The sequence below is a fragment of the Chrysemys picta genome, unplaced genomic scaffold (assembly GCF_011386835.1).
Source record: "Chrysemys picta bellii isolate R12L10 unplaced genomic scaffold, ASM1138683v2 scaf257, whole genome shotgun sequence".
Lineage (NCBI taxonomy): Eukaryota > Metazoa > Chordata > Testudines > Emydidae > Chrysemys > Chrysemys picta.
This window is the reverse complement of record NW_027052964.1, coordinates 8,386-24,415: the sequence shown is the minus strand read 5'-3', so window position 1 is coordinate 24,415 and position 16,030 is coordinate 8,386. Positions and strand designations below refer to the sequence as shown.

At 45.6% G+C, this 16,030-nt stretch overlaps 1 long non-coding RNA gene and 1 pseudogene across 1 annotated transcript; one reads left to right on the top strand and one right to left on the bottom strand.

Annotated features, from left to right (window-relative positions):
• Positions 1 to 955: 955 nt before the first annotated feature.
• Positions 956 to 14,592, bottom strand: LOC135978426 (uncharacterized). The gene is made up of 4 exons (XR_010595809.1): positions 14,455 to 14,592; positions 7,318 to 7,614; positions 2,918 to 3,037; positions 956 to 2,820 (listed from the first exon to the last, which is right to left on the bottom strand). It is a non-coding gene; the product is annotated as an uncharacterized LOC135978426 (long non-coding RNA).
• On the top strand, positions 4,567 to 6,926 carry LOC135978427 (paired amphipathic helix protein Sin3a-like; annotated as a pseudogene).
• Positions 14,593 to 16,030: the final 1,438 nt, after the last annotated feature.

Here is a 16,030-nt window from a genome sequence, read left to right as displayed (position 1 = left end):
CACACCGCTGAATTAATGTGCTTAGTGTGGCCGCATACATTCGACTTTATACAATCTGTTTCCAAAATTCGAATTATATAAATTCGGATTAATCCCGTAGTGTAGACATACCCTTATAGTTAGAAAGCTTTCCTAATATCTAATCTAAATCTCCCTTGCTGCAGATTTAGCCCATTACTACTTGTCCTGCCTTTGGTGGACATGGTTATGCTTCTACCTAAGGACTGTTCAACCTCTGTGAATACAAGAATCAAAATCCAAGTAACCGCTTCTGATCACCAACTCCTTCCCCTCCAACCCATTGACTTTATCGTGGTCGGTAGCTTTGGCACAGCTTTCTTTCTCTTCTCTTTAGGTCATTCCAAATGAAACTGTTCAATGGCAGGTGCATAATTGATGCTTCCTTTTCTTAGTACATAGAGGCTGAAATATATTTCTGTTAAAAATCTGAAGAATGACATTCACAGAGTGTTAAATGATTGACACTCCAAATGGAACTCAGCACAGCAATTGTTTGCCTATGCTAAGATTTATCGCTTTCTTTTGTAGTAATGCTGTCAATTGTGTACCTCCCACCCATGGAAAATCTTATTTCCTGAAGGAAGCATTTTAGTAGCCTGTAACTTCTTGTGAAAAGATGCAATACTGTATAGGAAGCAGATGAAATATAGGTAGATTAGAATAAGCAGATGTGGAAATATTAAACCATTTCTCAAGTGTCTCCTGTTTTACGTGCACAGCGTTACAGAAGTATTAAGTTCTTGTTTTGGTTCACTTAAATGTTCGGGTAAGTGGACACTTAAAACACTGCAGCTGTGCTGATGCAGTGCTTAAGTGAAGAAACTCCTATGCCAACAGGAGAGCTTCTCCCATCAGTTTAGTTAATCCACCTCCCCAAGACGTGATAGCTGTGTTGATGGGAGAAGCTCTCCCATTGACATGACACTGTCTACACAGGGGATTAGGTCGATGTAACTGCATTGCTCAGTGTGGATTTTTCACACCCCTGAGCAACATAGTTACACCAATATAGGTCTGTAGTGTAGACCCGACCTTTATTTCCAGAAAGTAATATTGTACTATGGCTAACACATTTTCCCTTTCATCTGGATGTTGTCTTGGAGACCACCCTGGCAACAATCAGAGTCTTAGAGGCAATCCAAAGAAACTCCCCGCTTGTCTGCTGAGGAGCAAGCCAAATTCCAGCTGGACAACACTCTGGGTGGCACGTCGGAGGTGATCCATCGCAAGGCGCTGCAGAGGATATATGCTGACAAAGCGGCCGACATCATAGACGGGCTGAGGAAAGATTCATTTGTTGCCGTTCCTATTGTGCTGAAATGGTACTTCCCAGGTTTCGGCATTATTACTTGTGTTTGAGTAAAACTCATCGTATGCTAGGCACTATCCAAACGTATAATACACACAGAGGCTCCAGTTGAGGAAAGCATACAGTCTGAGAAATGCAGATGCTTTTTATGTTCTAATAAGTGGTTGCGTTTCATAGTACCCAGCTACTATTGTGTTTAGTAAAGCCAAAACATCACTGGCCCTGCTGGCAGGATAAGGATTTTTTATTTTTCCTACCCAAGATAGGGCAGTCTTGAGTTCAAAAATCAAGCTGGGGTGGGGTTCTGTATTGTCAGTTTTGGACACAAATGAGTTTGATCCCATTATAAATCCCATCTGTGAAAGTGAAAAAGACTTTGAAGTGTAGAGTCTGTATTGGATTCAGGTTCCAACTCAAAAATTACTGTGTTCTACTGCCAGCCTCCTGATCAGAAAAAGGAAGTGAGTGCACAATATTGAGGGGGGGCCAGAGACCACTCTCTTGAATAATAGTTATAACGGGCAATTTCAACTCCCCACATATAAAATGTCAACCTCTGGAGAAGGTGAGGAGAAGGAGTTTTTCAATATTTTAAATGATTGCTTCTTGTAATAGCTAGTCTGTAGCTACACAAGAGGAGAGGTTATTGATTTAGCCCTGAATAACACTTAGATTCTGAATCAAGAAATAACTATGGTCAAACCATTGAGTGGTAGCGATCACAATATATATCAGTCCAGCATCCTTGGTGGAAGGGATCATACCAAAAATTAGTACTGTGATATGAGACGTAGGAAAGTGGAAGCTAAGTCAAAAGTTGGACACTTTTACAATCTTTAAAGCATAGGTTCCTGATCTATAGACTACAGGTCGTCAATGTGGTCTTGAATAGAAAGAGAGGTGGTTGACAGAATCTTCTTATACAGCCTCAATCTCTGCTATGAATTGAAGCAAATATGCCATTACTGTATATTTAAAAACTAACAAATCCCCCACCTAGCTGGAATTCTGTGTAGTGGTCACCCTATCTCAAGAAGGACATCTCAGTAATAAAGGACTCAGAAATGAGCATGGAGGGGAAGATGAGGCATGGGAAGACTGAGAAGTGATTGATGGTAATGAGACTGTTTAGGTTTGAGAGATAGTGGTATCACAGGCGTTTTTACAGAGGTATACAAAATCTGATTGCTGCTGCTATTTACCTTTTCATATACGGACAAGGGGATATGAAAATGTGAAAATGAAAGGCAGGAAATGTAAAATTGATGAAAGGAAGTTCTCTTCTCTAGTACCATCTGTGTAGGACTTTTTCTCTTGTGTCTTAGAACCTTAGCACAAGACTTTCCGAACTTCCTTAGCTCTTCCTTTTTTTACCCTTCAGGGCAGCCATGGTAGAGTGGAGTAAGAGCCAACCCCCTAGTGGTCACCACGTGTCACTCTTGAGTTTAAGTGCTGTCTTCCACCGTTCCTTGTTGAGCATGGTCAGTGAGCTGTAAAGAGAAGGTGGAAATTGAACTACAGTATTCAAAGAATGTGCCCCTACTAAACCGGCTGAAGGGGATAGTCCATAAATGAATGGAAACTAACCTTTGTGTTCTTTATAGCTTCTCTGTCCTCCTGGCTGGTTCTGGATTTACACAGCAAGAGGCTACAACAGCATTTTGATGGAACCGTGTCATCATACTTTTCCACTTTCCCGATACATCTCTAACAATGGAGAACAAAGGATAATTAGAAATGAAAGTAATTCCCTTTAACATTGTAGTTGCGGATTGTCAGATCTTTATTATGTGGCTCCCTAATGTCCCCGTCAGAATTGGGCCCCGTTATACAAATGCAGAAAGAGAACTCATGTCCGGAAGGACTTGCTTTTATGTTGCATCATGTTGAGGACATCTGCAGTCTCTAGCAGGTTCTCTACTGAGGCAGGGCATAATGTGAGAACTAGACGTAAAGAAACGAGAGATGAAAGGAGAGGGGTAAGACTATGAGAAGGTGCTCTTAGACACCAGGGTGTGGACATGGTATGAAAACTAGATTAGAGGAGGGATATAGGTTTGCGAAGGGACTGCCAAGTAAGAGGTACTTCTGGGATCTGTGTGCTTCTAGACTCCTGGAATGTTCAGCAATTATATCTCTGCAAAGTTCCCATGTCTCATCAAAAGTATGTAGGCTGCCTAGATGTAAATTTCAGAGTAGCAGCCGTGTTAGTCTGTATCCGCAAAAAGAAGAACAGGAGTACTTGTGGCACCTTAGAGACTAACAAATTTATTAGAGCATAAGCTTTCGTGGACTACAGCCCACTTCTTCGGATGCATATGTAAATTGTGATTCCTTAATCCTCAGTGAAGAGAAAGAGCTGTTTTTTTCATTATGTCAAGATGTGAGAGGTCGAGGGTTGTCTGATTCCCAACTTGTGGTGTTTTTCCTTTAAACATGAACAAGTTGGTTACAGTGCACTCTTTGTGAAGTGACAGAATGGACTTCTTTCTTCTAGGTTAGGTATAAGCTGGCTGAGAGGTTCAGAGTTTTGTGTATGCCTGTGTTGCATGGGACGGTTTTATGGCCTGCAGCGTGCAGGGGGTCAGACCAGATGATCATAATGGTCCCTTCTGACCTTAAAGTCTATGAGTCTATGGGGTGAAAAGAATATCTAGATACAGGACCATAACAAGTATCAGAGAAGTTTGAGAGCTCTGAAATGTCTGGCAAGTGGTTAAATCCATGTATTAAATAAATTATGGGATGTCACAGATACCAGGGACTCTTTGGGGCAGCAGGTTACAACAGTTGAGATTTCTGTTATTTGTAACTTCTCACAAAGCAGAATTCTGGGATATTGACAATGAACCCAGACCCAGTCCTGGGACTCTGTAGGAGGTATACGGGGGGGGGGGGGGGGAAGTTTGGTTTATGTTCTGTTGAATGCCCTCATCATCACCCTGGTTAGTGGGGTATAGCCATGCATTTGTGGCCTATTTAACCTTCTGTAAAATAACATAGCCACAAAACCAATCTAAAGATTCATGGCCATTCCTGGAGAATTTTGCTATGCACGTTGTACCTCATTTGAAGTCCTTCTGAAACTTTCTGCTGTTTCAGTGGGCAATGGGCACTGAGCAGAAGCCTTACTGCCTCCAGCTTGTCTGGTCTAGGTTTTTATCCTACACCCATCAATGTGGTATCTTAGCATCTCGTAGCTTCTGTTTTGTTTTTTGTTGCTGCTAAGGTTAAAGATGAAAGAGGAAGAGTGGCGAGAAGCCCAGAGAGGATTCAACAAGGTCTGGAGGGAGCAGAATGAGAAACATTACCTGAAATCCCTGGATCACCAGGGCATCAGCTTCAAACAGAATGACACCAAGGCCCTGTATGCAATATGTGTAGGCCCTTGACACCAGAACTTGGGTTGTTGTGATGGATAATGTGAACTCTGGCCCTTCCCCCATAGGATTTGGGGTTGTAATGAAAGAGGAAATCCAGTTCACTGGCAGTGCTTTGTACAAGGGTCTTAAAGACGTGGTAAGTTGCATATGTGAGACTCAGCCATGCTCTGTGTATTTTGTCTTCCTCCCTCAGAGGCAAGAGCAGGCATCAGAAGATAATGCTGGAGTACCCATAGGCCCACACCTGTCACTAGCCTATGAGGACAGGCAAATCCTGGAGGATGCTGCTTCTCTTTATCATCCACCACGTGAAACAGCAGACAGGAATTCAGAAAGAGGACAAGTACAAAATCAAGAGTTGCTGGTGCGAGCTCTCAGACGTGGAGGAGGAAATGGATGTGGATGAAGCCACTGGGGCTGCGAAAAAGCACAACGGAGTTGGGGGCAGCCTCCCTAAAGCCAAGCTGCTGTTCAGCAACACAGCGCCCAGAAGCTACCGGGGGGGAGGGGCGGAGGGGGGATGAAGTGTACAACCTCTTCTATGTCATCAACAACTGGTACATCCTCATGCGGCTTCACCAAATCCTATGCTTGCTGCTGCTGAGGATTTGCACCCAGGCTGAGCGGCAAATCGAAGAGGAGAACCGGGAAAGGGAATGGGAGCGGGAAGTGCTAGGCATAAAATGAGACAAGAATGACAGCCCAGTGTGTGGATCTGGTACTTGATCTGTTTCCTGGTGTCTTGAGGAATCTGTGTTCCTCCCTCTCACCTGCCTTTAGGTCTTGTCTCTGTAAAATCCGGTACCTGCATTTTGGTAGTTTCCAAAATGTGAAATATAAGGATGCTGGTGGGCACTGAATGTAGCACAGCATGTTATCAAGGAGGAGATCTCTAGACCTGACCCTGGGGCTTGGAACATCCTACTTCATGGGGCTGTGGGGGAGAGGCGTGGTATTTTGTATTGCTTTAACACTCCTTGCCAGCTGAATTTCTTAATTTTGGGTTGCGCTATTTTTCTACCTCATGAATTTACAAGTTGGATAAAAATCTTCTCTTGCCCCAAGCTTGTTATAAAATATCTCAGTGGAGGAGTCAGCCCCTGGCAATTGACAAAGCAGTCAGTTTTGGCTCTGGTATTAAAAAGTGTGTCTCCTTTTAAACTGGTGTTCAAATGATTTACCGACTAAAGAAAGCAGGGCAGGCCAAACCCAAGTAAGTCCAGGCAGTCCTATGTAGACCAGTAAAGAGCCTCCTTGATCTTCCATTTTCTGTTACAATGTTCGTGTAATCTGAGTGGTCTCAGCAAATATATGTATTTAGAATTCTCCAAGGGCTGGTTTCCTTAGTGGTGATAATGCTACAGTACTAAACTGCCTATGGCTGCCTGTTTCCGGCCAGCTAAAACCGGAGTAAAGTAGCTAATTTGGATTGAAGCAAAGGAGGAAGTGTGGACAATCTTTGTTGGCCTTGAGGGATGCAGAGGTGTTTGAACCTATAACAATTAAAAACAAACAGAAAACACAGAGAACTTTTCAAATTCCCTTTAAATTGGCATTGTTCCTTAACCAGTATTTTTAAAAACTTTATTTTCATCTTCCCTTGATGCCTATACCGCAGTGATGAGTGTTAGTTCAAAACTGGGTGTACCCCGAATGGCTTTTTTCATTTTCCTCCCCTTTTTACTGTGTTTCTGCTACAGCCCACAAAACCTTTTAGAAGCTACATTAGCACATTCAGCTTGGAAAGGCGGTAACTGTCTGTGTAGCTTGCTCTGGATAAGGTGCTGGAGAAACAGGAGACCTGGGTTCTAGTTCGAGCTCTGCTACTTAGTTACTATGTGACCTCAGGCAAGTTGCTTCCCCCAACCCCCTTGGTCTCTGTTTTACATTCTTCAAGGCGGGGCCTAGTTGGTTGTGTGTCTGAATGGTGGCAAGCACAGAGGGGTCGCAGATATAGTTTGGGACCTCTGGGTGCTAGTGAAATACAAGTTAATAATAATGTGCAATGCGTATATTTCATAAGAGCCTTAGGACATATCTGCGTTCATATCTTTTTGGTGAGGTCTCTGCTTTAATGGTGTGCATAATGTTGTTTTGGTAGCAAGAACCTCTTTAGTTCTCTTTAGTTCTGAGAATTTTACCACCTCTGCCCTCCTCCGTGAGGCCTCTGATGGGTTACAGACCTGGCATTAATTTGAAAAGCTCTCATTTAAAGTCTTACAACGTTGTTCCTCATTTTATTGACCATTCTGGTAATTTATCAATTTGTCTGAGACCTTCAACATGTGGCCCTTTTGCTCCCAGAACTCATAGTGGGCCTGTAAGAACTGCCTTTGAGGGGTGTTACAATGTAGTTCATGTTACACCTTCTCTTCCTCTAGTGGATATTGATGTGGAGGATTACTACCCAGCTTTCAGAGGGGTAGCCGTGTTAGTCTGTATCAGTAAAAACAACAAGGAGTCCTTGTGGCACCTTAGAGACTAACACATTTATTTGGGCATAAGCTTTTGTGGGCTATAACCCACTTCATCAGATGCATGGAGTGGAAAATACAGTAAGCAGGTATAAATATACAGCACATGAAAAGGTGGGAGTTGCCTTACCAAGTGCAGACTGTCCTCCACTATCCAAGAGATGCCTAGTATCAGGTGGGACCACATTTGAAGTGTTCTCTTGCTCTTAGAAAACCTGAAGCATTTGTAAACACAAGGACCAAAACTGTAAGGACTCTTGGAAAAGGTTCTGTATTTCTTTTGAATAACAACTTGCTTCTGGATTTCACACACGCTGGCTGGCTCTTGAAGCTGGTATATTTGTGGCTTTCAGCTGCTTGTTGTCACTTGAACTCTGTAAGCCCAAGTGTCGACTCTCACATGCTGGCTACCTCGATGATCCAATTTCTATGGAGAATTGTTAAGCACAAATTAGAGTATAAAGACAGGGCTAAAAACAAGTTCTTAATTTCAGTTTTGACAGGAAATCGGCAGTCAACCGGCTCTTTATTTAAATTTGGGAATATAATTAATAATTAGAATTTGATTTAATTATTTTTAATTTCCCCTCCACAAACAACCAACTAATCAAGCTTTGGATTTGGTGTAACGATTCCATGGCAAGAGAACTGCCTAACAAGCCCTTCCCGCGTACCTCGATGGTCTAAATCTTTGCCAGCTGTCAGGCATTTCCTTCATAATGCTCACTTAAAGGTTATTAATCCGTAGTTACTTTGTATGTGCAACTGTACTTTGCCAGCATCATTATTTATTTTAAAGGACACAATGTTTTCCAATGGGTGTAGGTGTAATTCACAGTAGAAGAGGCTACTATGTTCATAACCTAAATAATTGTTTTTTAGTTTTAAAACTTAGATGGCTAGAATTTTTTTTTTTTTTTTTTTTTTGCTGTGGTTTGACCAGACAGAGGTTTGAAGCAGGAATTTTGAAGGGTATGTTCATTTCTAATCTGCATTGATGGACATATTCTTTAGCTGGTTCTGAGACTTGCGTGGTGCATAGTGGAGAAGAACTGGAAATCTGACCAATTCTGCCACAGCGTATATGTATGCAGGGGAGATAAAATAGTTTCTCATCAATTATAGCTTTTGACATAAGTGTTTGCATGCAAACATGTAAGTCTAGAAGTGCAGGCAAATGATGAAGGCTCAGCTTGGCTTGTTTTGATTAATGTCAAACTCTGCTTGTTGCCACATGGAGAAGTTTATTTTGGAGATTTTCTTAGTGTTCTATTTTGTCTATGGCCTGACTGCAGAAGGCAGGTTGTCCATAGTGCACACTAGTGCAAAGCCCTCTGACTGACTTGGGGAAAGGGGGCTACTGCAGTATACAGTGCACCAAGTCCAGAGGCATTTAAAACCACTTCACTAACTCCTCTTCTCTGTGTCCTTCCTGCTCCCAGCTTCAGCACATAGTGAGCGATGAGATCTGCATGCAGGTGACAGAGCCACTAGTGGCTCAGGGGTGTCAGGAATGGGCCTAAATACTTCTGCCATGGGGTTTAGGGCAGAAGAGGAGGAGCTCTCTTTTGATTCAGCTGATCGAGACTGAAATCTTGTCTCCATCCCAGGATACACCATGGTTGTGTCTTCCTCCTCAGACTCACTCTCGGATGTGCTGCATAGGGGTAGGTTAGCTGCAGGGGGCTGGCTGTCCACGTTGGAGGGCAGCTTTGGTCCAGCACCTTCGTTCTGCCCGGTTGCCTTGTTGTGGCCCATCTCATAAGGGGTGCCTACCAGTTCTCCCACAGGGAGCAAAAGGTTTCTATGCACTGTCTTTATCTGTCCTGGACCCTCTTCAGGTTTAATCTTGTAGACCGGCAGGTCTCCTAGCTTTTCCATCACCAAATAAGGTATTGCCTTCCATCTGTCAGCTATCTTGTGTTTGCCAGCAATACCCAAATTTCGCAGCAGGACTCTGTCCCCCGGCTGGAGCTCTTGTAAACGTACCCTAGCATCATATCGCTGTTTGTTGCGGTCTGCGTTCTTCCGAGCAGCAGATGTAGCTAAGTGATAAGCATCCCGCAGCTTTTCTCTTAGTCGGGATACATATTGCTGATGAGTTTCATAGCTATCTCCATCCTCTGATACACCAAAGCACAGGTCTATGGGTAATCTTGGTTCTCGTCCAAACATTAAGAGATATGGGGTGACTCCTGTAGCATCATTCTTTGTGGCATTGTAGGCGTGCACCAGAAATGCGACATGTTGGCTCCAGGTTGTCTTCTGCTCTGGCCGCAAAGTCCCCAACATATCTAATAGGGTTCGGTTGAACCTCTCTGGCTGAGGATCACCTTGTGGGTGATAAGGCGTTGTCCTAGACTTTTTAATTCCCGCTATCCTCAGCACCTCCTTCAGAAGATGACTCTCAAAGTCCCGCCCCTGATCCGAGTGTATCCGGGCTGGAAATCCATAAACTGAGAAATATTTCTCCCACAGTACTCGAGCAACAGTGGTGGCCCTCTGATCACGCGTGGGATATGCCTGCGCATATCGCGTATAATGGTCAGTCACTACTAGAATGTTCCCAATATTCCTCTTGTCTACTTCTAAAGACAAGAAATCAATGCATACCAGCTCCAGAGGTTTGTTGCTGGTGATATTCTTCAGATATGCAGCCCTCGTGGGCAGAGTTTTCCTTTGAACACATCGAGCGCAGGTCTCACATTTCCTGCGAACATCTTCAGCCATCCGAGGCCAATAGAACCTACTACGAATAAGTTCCAGGGTCCTCTCCATCCCTAAATGTCCAAAGTCATCATGCAGGGCCCTCATGGCCAGGGCTCTGTACTCTTTTGGCAGCACTAGCTGTGCTCGTTGCTTTTGTAAAGGGTCTGTGGTCACTCGGTGTAGTACTCCCTGAATCAGTTTTAGTTTGGTCCATTCTCTCAATAGTAGTTTACCCTCCGGGTTAGGTGGGACAACCACAGCTGGGCTTTGCCCCTCCCTTTTTGCAAGTAGTGTATCACGAATGTCAATATCTTGCAGATGGGCTTCCTGCCAGTCAGCCGCATTGAGCATGGGCAAAGGAGATTGGTCCAACGCAATATAGTTCACTGAAGCAGAAGGCACGCATTCAGGGGGCAGGCCCAAAGCTTCTGCAGCACATCCATGAAGACTCTCCTGGGACTCTGGTTCCCGGCGACTCACACTGCAAATAGCCCTCACTCCATCTGTGGGTATCACAGCAACTCCTGGTGCCTGTGGACGCCTGGACAATGCATCTGCTCTACATTGCTTCTCCCTGATCGGTATTGAATGCTGAAGTCATAGCTAGCCAAAGCGGCCACCCATCTTTGTCCTGTAGCATCCAGCTTAGCACTTGTTAACACATAGGTCAGTGGGTTGTTGTCCGTCCACACCTGGAACTGAGCACCATATGAGTAGTCTCGAAATTTCTCAGTGATGGCCCATTTCAAGGCCAAGAACTCCAGCTTGTGGGTGGGATAGCGAGTTTCACTATCAGACAGTCCTCTGCTGGCAAAGGCTACAGGTTTACGTCTTCCTTCCACTTCCTGGTACAGTACTGCTCCCAGACCCTCCAAACTGGCATCAGTATGCAGGATAAATGGCTTGCTTGGATCAGCAAAGACTAGGACCGGAGCATGAGTTAGGCATGTAATGATTTCTCGAAAAGCCCTTTCACATCTCTCATCCCACCGTGGCCCAAATGGTTCGAAGGGGCCATAGTGTCTCTGCACAGGAGGCTTTGGGGACCTCCCCTTATTCTTGGTCTTAGATTTGTTCCTGCTGGACTGGTATCCCCTGGTAAGATCATTCAGAGGTTTTACAATCGTAGCATAGTTCTTCACAAATCTGCGGTAGTAGCCACTAAACCCAAGAAAGGTCTTGAGTTCTCTGTAGTTACTTGGACATGGCCATGTAGTGAGGGCTTCTATTTTATCGGGATCAGTACTCACACCCTCTTGGGACACGATGTGACCCACATACTTCACTGAGGTCCTGCAGAACTGGCATTTGTCAATTGAAAGCTTCAAACCATAATCCTCTAACCTATCAAGCACTTTAAGAAGTCTTTCTTCATGCTCCTCCAAGGTTCTTCCAAACACAATCAGGTCATCCAAATAAACTAACACTTGCAGTAAATTCATGTCTCCCACAACTTTCTCCATAAGACGTTGAAATGTGGCAGGTGCTCCAGAAATCCCTTGGGGCATGCGTTCAAACTGATAAAACCCTAATGGGCAGATGAAGGCTGTCTTCTCCTTATCTTCTTCACCCAGAGGGATCTGGTAGTATCCACTCCGAAGATCCAACACAGAGAACCACTGGCTTCCCAGCAAACAGTCTAAGGCATCTTGGACTTGGGGCATTGTGTACTGGTCAACCACAGTACGGCGGTTTAGGGTGCGGTAGTCAATACACATCCGGATTTTCCCATTCTTTTTACGGACCACCACAATGGGTGAGGCGTATAGGCTGCGGGACTCTGTAATGATGCCATTCGCAGCCAGCTCCTGAAGATGTTGTCGCACATCTTCCATCTCGGAGAGGGCAATTCTCCTAGATCTCTCCCTGAAAGGTCGAGAGTCATGTAGTCTGATGTTGTGCTCTACTCCTTTTGCACATCCCACATCCCACTCATGCAATGAGAACACCTTGGATCTTTCACAAAGTTTCCTCCTCAGGCGATCTTTCCACTCCTCGGACAACGGTGAATCTCCAAAGTCAAACTTTGCAGGGTCTATTGTCGGAACTTGAGTCTCACACTGGGGTTTTACAATTGATTCAGGCTCAAAGAGATCTGCTATCTTTTGTCCTTGCTTCACAACAACATCTCGACTTGTTTCATTAGCAATCAGTATAGTCACCTTTTCCTGGGCTTCAGCAGGTAGGGTTATGACTCCACTGGGGACCAGCACTCCTTCTGGGAGCTCTCCTTCAACCGACTGCTTTACCATTGCTAATGCCCCTTTACTGCCTTTCAGCCGGGTACTCATGACAAGCACTTCTTGCTCCGTCCTTGCAGGCACTACTAAGGGGGTTGTGCCCATGTACTTCAGTGCCCCAATCGGTAGCTCAGATGTCTCCTTTTTAGCACCCTCAATCTTCCTATAGGCTTCAGCACAAAGCGTATGGATCATCAGGGTATTCAGGTACTGGTCCCCAGCCCGTCGTCTGCAGTAATCCGCAAGCACCTTGAAGAGACTGGAGTTGGTCCCTATCAGCACAGACACATCAGAGGTCCCTTTAGGGTCAGGGCATATTAATGCAGCTGTGTCCACCTCTTCTCTTACCCCAGCAACCTCCTCTGGGAATTCCAGGTGCACTATGACATACCCTTGGTAGGGGTATTCATCCATGCTGAGGCCACACAGACCAACGCCAGTCAGTGGCTGTATAGGCAGGTGCCTAAGCATTTGTTGGTAGAATGACTGAAATATAATAGTCACTTGAGATCCAGTGTCAAGCACGGCTTTACACTCCTCCCCTTCAATCTTCACCATGACCTCTGCTCGAGGCCCTATCAGTCCTGCGGGGATCCCAGCTGGACGGTCTGTTCTGGGGGAATCTTCAAATCCTGCAGGCCTGGGTGGTCCCCATCCCCGGACTCTCTGGCAGCTACCGGATCTCTCCCAACTGATCCTCAGCTTTCCATACACTAAGGAAGGGTTTTCTTCATTATGGCACTTGGCAGCACTGTGTCCATCCTGACCACATCGGTAGCAGAAGAATTGTCCTTTCCCCCTTCGCCCAGATGGGATGGTGGCTCTAAATGATGACTTCTCCATCGCCACAGTCAGAGGCTCCTTATTCCCGGAAGTCTTAGCTCGGTCAATGGTGCTTTGCAGTTCAGCTATCCGTTCTGTCAGGACCTGCACTTGTTGGGCAAGTTCCTCTGGGGTGCTCACCATCAGTACACTGGCCGTTTGCAGTGGTGTTGTGCCGGCTGGCTCCAATGTTTGGGCTTCCCAAAACTCGCTGGCAGCCTGCCTTTCTTCCTCTTCTCTGACCTCCTTTATCAGCTGGGAATAACTTGGGGGATGTTCCCGTCGTTCTCTTAGCCGGAGATGGAGTAGAATCGCGTTCTGATACTGAGCTCCTCTTACAATTTGAGCCAGTCTGGTCCGATCCATCTGTTCAGCAGTCACTGCACCCCTCATGACAGCTCTCTGAAGCAGTCTCTCCAGCCTCTGTATATAGGCTGAAATCTTCTCGCCAATTTGCTGTCGGGAATTAAGGAACTTACAGTAACTGTCTTCAGGGCCCTCTACACTCCCAAAGGTATGATCAAGGGCCTCCAGGCAGTCCTTCACACTGACCCCAGGGTCAATGAGCTTCAGGGTGCGAATCACATCTAATGCTGGGCCACTAAGGCTCTCTATTAGACATCTTCGCTTTTCTGCATCAGGTACGGCCCACTCCTGCAGCATTTCAGTGGTATGCTCCAACCAGGGTTCGAACTCCTCTGCCCCAGCAAATAACCTTAACTCACGACAAGAGTTTGACCTAGCATGGGACAACACAACCTTTTCCAATATTTGCCCCAGTGCTTTTGCCCAATCATTGGCTGAGGCTGTGGCCCCTGAGCTAGAGGCTGCAGGGCCGGGGCCCAACAAACCTGACATATTAGCCATTATACAAACAGTAATTTCCTCAAAATATAAACATAATTGTTTCCCAATGCAGTGGAACACTCAACAGGTGCTTGCGAGGGGTACTGACCCAGGGAATCCCGGACGAGCCCCCAAAAATGTAACCCTTCTGCCCATCTAAGTTGGCAGCAACAAGGGCCGGGTTCTGTATCTAGGGGTTCCGTTTCAATAACGCAATGCAAAACCGGCTCGAGCCCCCACCCAGTGACCTGGGACAATTACGTACCACCCCCTGGGCGCCTCTAGGAGGCAATACTTCCCCTCTCGCAAGCACGGAGTCTGAGTGTAACAGAAAATGTTTAATAACATGAGGTAAACGACATCAGCATTAAATTGGAAAAACAACACAAACAGGCTTCATGAGCAAAAAACCCACCCCAGCAAATTGGGCTGTGTCCTTTCCCTTTGGTTCTTGAAACCAGCAACCCAAGAATCACCAAGGTCCCAAAAGTCCAACAACCCCAAAGTCTCTTGGGTCCAGCAACCCAAGGATCACTAAAGTCCCAAAAGTCCAACAACCCCCCAAAGTCTCTGTCCCTGGTCAGTGCAGCCCCAGAGTTCAAGCGGGGGGGGGGGAGAAAAGGCACGCAGGGTGTTAAGGGGCACCTTACGTGATCCGAGGCTGACTGGCTGCCTCTCCGTGGGGTTCCACCGCAGCCTTCTCCACGAGCTGCTCCACTCCACCAGCTGTCCCGTGAGCCGCTCCCGCCGTCCACGAACTGTTCTGGCAGCTGCTCCGCTCTGCTCACCGACCTGTGAGCCGCTCAGCTCTGCTCCACTTCAGCTGTTCCTTGGGCCGCTCCCACAAGGCTCCGCTCCGCTCTGCTCGCTGCTTCTCCAGCCGCTCCGCCCTGCTCACCGACCTGTGAGTCACTCAGCTCCACTCCAACCGTCCCTGTGAGGCTCCACTCTGTTAGCTGCTCCGCCAGCCACTTAGCAATATAGGTTCAGGCTCCCCCACTAGTTAACACAGTCTCAGTGATCTCAGCTCTTAATAACTTTAGCTCTTTTGTGATTTCAGCCCTTAGCAATTTCAGCTCATAGGGGAGCCCCAGTGCTAGTGCACCATTGGCCCAAAGTGAATTCAGCTCAGCAGCCTGTAACTAGACTCCTAATAGAATCAAAGTTAGCTCTGACATTCAACAGTGGAGAGAGGAGGTAGTGCAATTGGTGTTTCAAACCCTCAAAGAGGGCCCATACCATCAGATATAAATACCTGACCCCATCCTCTCTCCATTCACTGGGTTTTGTAACCCATGCCCCTTGTCAAGCAAGTGCTACTTAGGTAATGGTGAAGGGCTCCCTCAGTCCTTCTGTCATACAACAGTTCCACTGGCCTTGATTCACAGAATCAGGGTAACAAAACTTTATTCTTCCTGCCCCAATAACAGAGAAACTGGGGATCCCACACCAGCCCAAGTAACCACTTTGAGTTGCTGTTGTTTCATTCCAGGCGAGTGGGTGTGCCTATGCAAACCAGATCAGCCCCTGGAGTTCTTTTCCACATTCGCCATAATTCACCACCAGATGTCAGGGTAGAGCTCATCCTGACTCTGCTTACATAGTTTTAAAACTTAGATGGCTAGAATTTTTTTTTTTTTTTTTTTGCAAAAAGAAGAACAGGAGTACTTGTGGCACCTTAGAGACTAACAAATTTATTAGAGCATAAGCTTTCGTGGACTACAGCCCACTTCTTCGGATGCATATAGAATGGAACATATATTGGCCAAACCGGACAGTCTCTACGCAAAAGAATTAATGGACACAAATCTGACATCAGGAATCAAAATACTCAAAAACCAGTGGGAGAACACTTTAACCTGTCTGGTCATTCAGTGACAGACCTGCGGGTGGCTATATTACAACAGAAAAACTTCAAAAACAGACTCCAAAGAGAGACTGCTGAGCTAGAATTGATATGCAAACTAGACACAATCAACTCCGGTTTGAATAAGGACTGGGAATGGCTGAGCCATTACAAACATTGACTCTATCTCCCCTTGTAAGTATTCTCACACTTATTATCAAACTGTCTGTACTGGGCTAGCTTGATTATCACTTCAAAAGTTTTTTTTCTCTTAATTAATTGGCCTCTCAGAGTTGGTAAGACAACTCCCACCTGTTTATGCTCTCTGTATGTGTGTATATATATCTCCTCAATATATGTTCCATTCTATATGCATCCGA